This window comes from Mus caroli, chromosome X (assembly GCF_900094665.2).
Source record: "Mus caroli chromosome X, CAROLI_EIJ_v1.1, whole genome shotgun sequence".
Taxonomy (NCBI): Eukaryota; Metazoa; Chordata; class Mammalia; order Rodentia; family Muridae; genus Mus; species Mus caroli.
This window is the reverse complement of record NC_034589.1, coordinates 72534018-72540395: the sequence shown is the minus strand read 5'-3', so window position 1 is coordinate 72540395 and position 6378 is coordinate 72534018. Positions and strand designations below refer to the sequence as shown.

The following is a 6378-nucleotide window of genomic DNA, read 5'->3' as shown; positions in this document are numbered from 1 at the left end:
TTGTTGCATAAATTCAAGGGTGTCAGTGATATGGTATGGCATACAGACATTCAAACCAACTATTTGAGTTTGTCAGTAAAGGTACAGAAACTTATATGGTGTTTTGTTGAAAGTGAAAGACAAAGTAGAAACAGGTTTAAAATGTTCCTCTTTTATGAAGAAGGAAAACAATTCTGTGTGTTCATTGATGATCAAATATGTTGTTAAAATATGGACATGTGCATTTTTGTTTGTTCACATGAATTATTTATCTGGGTGGTCAGTCTGTGGAAACAGAATGGGGAAGAGGAACAACCTTGATGGATGGTAGAAGAAAAACCAGTAAAACACACACACACACACACACACACACACACACACACACACACANACACACACACACACACACACACAGAGAGAGAGAGAGAGAGGGGGGGGAAAGAGAGAGATGTTAATCTTAGTTGTCAGCTTGATATACATGAGAAGAAGAATTGAAAAATTTTGCCTACTCTATGGACATGTAGGCCTGTCTTTGAGACATTATTTGACTGCTAATTGATGTGATAGGGCCCAGCCCACAGTGGGCAGTATCATCCCTAAGTACCTGCATCTTGCCTATGTAAAAAAGGCAAATGGATGGAACTAGAAAATATCATCCTGAGTGAGGTAATTTGGACTCAAAAGGACATTCATGATATGTATTCACTAATAAGTGGGTGTTAGCCAAACCAAAAGAAAAAGGACAGAATATATAAGATACAGTCCACAGAATTCAAAAAGGTCAACAAGCTGAATTGCCCAACTGAGAATGCTTAGTTCCACTTAGGAAGGAGAAGAAAACAATCACAAGTGGGGAGGGAGGGACCTGGGAGGGAAAGTGGACAGGGTGCCAGAGGGATTTGGGGGGGGGCTACCTGATCTGGTATTGGGTGAGGGAAAAGGATTGAAGCCCAGAGGGCCATCAGAAAGAATGGAAACAGGCAACTTCAGGAAATAAGAGGTTGAGGGACCCTCCAGAATGCACTGGAGTCCTGGGAGATGAGAGACTCTCAGGACTCAAAGGGAGGAACTTGAGTTGAAATGAGCCTCCTGCAGGAAGACAGGACATCAAATGAAGGAGGGGGACCATCCCTCAGTCACAACTCTGACCCATAATTGTTCCTGTCTGAAAGAATTACAGGGATGGAAATGGAGAAGAGCCAGAGGAAAAGAAAGTCCAGCAACAGGCCCAAAGTGGGATCCAGCTCAAGGGGAGGTCCCAAGGCCTGACACTATTACTGAGGCTATGGAAAGCTCACAAAAAGGGTCCTAGTATGTCCAAACTCCAGAAGTCCCAACAAGTAGCTGAAAGAGTCAGATACAGATATTTGCACCCAACCAGTGGACAGAAGCTACTGACCCCTGTGGTTGAATTAGGGAAAGACAAGAAGAAGCTGAGGTGGAGGGTGACCCTGTAGTAAGAACAACAGTCTCAATTAATCTGGATCCTCAAGATCTCTCAAACACTGGACCACCAAACAGGCAGCATACACCAGCTGATATGAGGCCCCCAACATACATACAGTAGAAGACTTCTGGGTCTGTGTTCATTCAGAGATGATGCACCTAACCCTCAAGAGACTGGAGGCCCCAGGGAGTTTAGAGGTCAGGTAGGGTAGTGGGTGGGGACATCCACATGAAGACGGGGGTGGGGGTGAGGAGACGGTATAGGATGTGGAGCAGTCGGAGGGTGGACTGGCGGGGGGAATAAAATATGGAGTGAAATAAATAAATAAGTAAATAAGAACAAATGGTAGCTGAAGGTGAGCCTGAGAAGCAGCCAGTAAGTAGTACTCCTCCATGGAGACATTCTACACACAGACTCTTTACTCTGTTTTTCAGGAAATAGTTCTTTCTTTGTTCACTTGTTTTCATTTTTTTGTTCATTTAATTTCAAGGCAACTCAAGGTTGTCTTGATTCCAAGAAAATCTATAAGGAAGTTGGAGACTGGGATTCTGTAGTGTTGCATTGTGTAAGCCCAGCACTTGACAAAAGCCTCTAGTACACAGTTGACACTTGCTGTATTTACTAATCAGGGTAGAAAGAAGCCTGCCAATTTACCATGAATTCTCAAATGTATTTGCTCATTATGGCTATAATTCTTAAAAAGAATTAAATTTGTGAAGTAATTTTTTCTGCTGTCATCCAGTAAGAAGAAAAGATTGTGAGGATGAAAGAAGCTAGATAAAGTTACACAGGAACATTCCAGATGATCATCTCTACAAGTTCAGCTGGAATGCCATAGAAAAGGAGATGGTTTCTTTTCTTTTCGTCTCAAACCCAGAGACAAGCATGTCAGTACCTTTTGCCAATTTAAATAATTGCTTTCATTTCATTATATCTTAAAGTCAATTTAATTAATATGTACACCTAATTTTATGTAATAACCATATGTGATCCTCTGACATATATCATATAATTGTTTTAGGGGCCATTTTTTATGTGAGTGTGTGTTTGTGTGTGTGTGTTTATATATGTGCTTCGGTGCAGGTACATTTGTACCTGTGTGTGAATGATGTGTCTGCATCTGCATCTGTACCTGTGTGTGCATGTATGTACAGATATCTACATATGTGCCATGTGTTCATGTGTACAGGTACATGTTCATATGTATCTGTGTTTATATGTGCATTTGTACTTGTGTATGTATATTTATCCATCTGTCTTCCATAGTTTATTTGTCTTTATGTGTCATAAAGGCCATAAGCAAGAGCAACTTGAAGAGAAAATGGTTCATTTGGCTTATAGTTTACAGTCCATCATCAAGATAAGTCAAGGCAGGAACTGAAGTAGAGACCACAAGGGAATGCTGCTAACTAGCAATTTCCTCAGTACTTTTTTTCCAAAATATTTTGTTATTTTTATTTCTTTCGTGTGTGTACAAGTGTTTTGCCTATATGTATGTCTGTGCATATGTGTTCTTGGGGCCAGCAAAAGGCACCAGATTCCCTGGGATTGGAACTGCAGATGGTTGTGAGGTATCATGTGGGTGCTAGGGATAGAAATTGGGTCCTCTTGAAGAACAGCAACCTTTGATAAGTGCTGAGTCATTTTCTTAGGCCCTTCAGCTGCATATCTTATACAGCTCAGCCCAAGCAATATTCCATGTTAGCTCATTAAATTTTTAAAAACTTATTTTTATTTATGTGTATGCCTGGTACCTAGGGAAGCCAGAGGAGGTTGTTGGATACCTGGAACTGGAGTTATTGATGGCTGTGTGTCACCCAATGTGGATTCTGAAAACCAAACCCAAGTTCTCTGCAAGAACATCAAGCACACTTAACTATGGGGCCAGAACTTCACTGCCTACATTATTATTTTTTTTTATGATAACAAGAAAAATGTTGAGAGTTCTTTTCATGAAGATATTAACTACAGAAATAACCACTAGCCTATTGAACACATCTGCATCATGGAAGGTCACATTGTCTCTAATTAACTAACAATGACCTTTTCTTGTTATGTCTCATAAATGAGTCATTTGGATCTTTCAACCTCTCCTTGGGGGGGGGGGCACAAATGTTTCATAATGTGCAGTATGGGTTTTCTCCTGAAAGACCAACTGAAAAACAGTCCATTTGGTGTTAAAAAAAAAAACACATTTGCAGTAGGGAGAGAAAAAAGTTGAGTATTTAGCAATCTCCTTCCACAGCAATGGAGTTCCTCCAGTTGGGGCTCAGGCTTCATTTTCCCCCAAGCTCCCATTCAGCTTCTATTACTATAAAGACAAAACAGGAGATGACTGGGGCTTTTGAGGAGTTTCAAAACCTGAGGGAGAATATTATACATTATCTGCAAATTTGGACATTGCTACACTTTTTTTGATCATCCAGACAGAAATAACTCTTGGAAAAGCATTTGTACAATTTTTGGAACACATTCTCCCCTAAAACATCAAGAACAAAATTCCCATTAAAAAATAACACCACAATGGTTTTTTCATGTCTCAAAAAAATTCCTTAAGGCATAAGTAAGGTGTGTATGTGTGCGTGTGTGTGTGTGCAAGCTAGAGGATTGGAAGAACTTTATGAAACTAAAATCAGAGCTGGGGTTGGTGGCATAAGCCTACAATGCGCTGAATCAAAAGAGGAAAGAAAAGAAGGGAAAAGAAAGAAACTGATATTTAAAAATCTCAAGATTTTATTTTGCAACCTTAATAAGTGATTTTTATATTTTAATTTAGTTCGTTGTAGCATGCAACTTTAGAATTTTTATTATTTATATTCTCTGTATACATGGGCATGGTACTGTGTGACCGTGGAGCTTTTGTCTGGACTTCTAAGAGTTGGTTTTTTTTACTGTGTGGATCCAGGGAATGAAACTCAGGTCCTGAAGCTTAATAGGAAATACTCTACCCACTGAGCTATCTTACTGGCCACAGCTCACCATATGATCATTTTTCTTTTATTTTTGAGTTTTGTTTCCATTTCTTTCTTCCAAATCCTCCTATAAACCCTTTCTTTTACTCTTTTAAATTTTCATTGTTACTGACTACAAATATGTGTATATATATATATATATATATATTTCTTTTTTAAAGGACTTTCTGCATATTTATTATTCTAGGAAACATGTAAGAACATAGTAATTTTTTTTAGAGTTTTAAATCTCTTTTTATTTATAAGAAATACAATGTTTAATAAACAAGCTTTAAAAGTACAATTACTAAAAAGAGATAAAAGAAAAATCCAACCATGAAAACTAAACAAAAACATATAACTTCAGCAAAACCTAAAAAAAGAATAAAACAATAAAGAGCAAAACTTTAACCAAACCTTAACTGAAAATTATTGTACATCAGCACCTGTTCACTGCATATTAAGTAGTACAGTCCTACAGCCTGTATCTCCTGTTGGACTGCTGTTGACAGGGCAGTCACCTCAGTGGTCTCTCAAGAGGTGTTGCCAGAACAGGAAAGGGAATAACACCCTGAATCAGCTGGCTCACTGGCTTCCTCCTATTCACACAGGGGAAATGTACTGAGTGTAATAAGATTCATCCAAGGTGGATTATGGATGTTCAGGATGGAGTTCAGCAGGGGGCTCCTGAGGTGGAAACTCATTCTGCAGGAGGCTCTCTTCCTGGGCTGTGAACATTTCAGCTCTTGCTGGAGTCTCTGAATCCTGAAGTTGTTGGGTCTCATGGTTGCTGGTCATTTCCTGTTCGTCTTTACCATTCAGGTTCAAGTCAACCAAATATTTCTCAATGAGAGCCCAATCAATCTGTACGTCATCACTCTACCGCTTCAGTGTGACGGACATCTTAGTAACATTCTTCTCCATCACGAGTCCACTATGTAGGTTTGAATAGAAGTTTATCTCCTTCCTGAGCTCCTGGATGTTCTCTTGGGCCTCAATTATCTCCAACTCTAAGTTGTTCACAGAGGACATGATCTGCCTCTTCTTTAATGAGAGTTGTTCATAGAATGGATTTATCTTCTCCAAGGGCCTATTGTTCATGGATCTCTCTGTGAAAGTGATCAGGCGATCTCTCTGCTCATTTCTCTTCTGGGTAATGAGGTGCAGCTCCGTGGTCAGCCTCTCCATTTCCATTTTGAACTCTTTCTCGCTTAAGTCAGGTACAGTGAGTGTTATCTTTCTGGGAGCCCATCTTCAGAGGTTCAGTCCAGTATCATCAAGGCTGCAACATGTCACCATCCAGGCAGGCATGGTATAGGAGGAGCTGAGAGTTCTGCATCTTAATCTGAAGGCTGCTAGCAGAATCAGAGCCTCCAGGGAGTTAGAGCTAGGATATTACAGCCTGCACCCAGAGTGATACNCCTATTCCAACAAGGCCACACGTCCAAATATCACTAGTCTCTCTTTTTCTCTGGCGTGCCACCGACGATCCTATTGTCATCATGGGCCACTGCCCCGCCCGGTGTTACCGGTATTGTAAGAACAAGCCATACCCAAAGTCTCGTTTCTGCCGTGGTGTCCCTGATGCTAAGATCCGAATCTTTGATTTGGGACGGAAGAAAGCAAAAGTTGATGAATTCCCACTTTGTGGCCATATGGTGTCAGATGAATATGAGCAACTCTCTTCTGAAGCACTGGAGGCTGCCCGTATTTGTGCCAACAAATACATGGTAATGAGTTGTGGCAAGGATGGCTTTCATATCCGAGTGAGGCTCCACCCTTTCCATGTCATCCGTATCAACAAAATGTTGTCCTGTGCTGGGGCTGACAGGCTCCAGACAGGGATGCGTGGTGCCTTTGGGAAGCCCCAGGGCACAGTGGCCAGGGTTCACATTGGCCAGGTCATCATGTCCATCCGAACCAAGTTGCAGAATAAGGAACATGTGATTGAGGCTCTGTGAAGAGCCAAGTTCAAGTTCCCTGGCCGCCAGAAGATCCACA

The 6378-nt window shown here is 40.8% G+C and overlaps 2 pseudogenes across 1 annotated transcript; one reads left to right on the top strand and one right to left on the bottom strand.

Annotated features, from left to right (window-relative positions):
- Positions 1-4832: 4832 nt before the first annotated feature.
- On the bottom strand, positions 4833-5878 carry LOC110286249 (annotated as a pseudogene).
- LOC110286893 lies at positions 5856-6328 on the top strand (annotated as a pseudogene). The gene has a single exon (XR_002377171.1). The product of XR_002377171.1 is annotated as a 60S ribosomal protein L10-like (transcript).
- Positions 6329-6378: the final 50 nt, after the last annotated feature.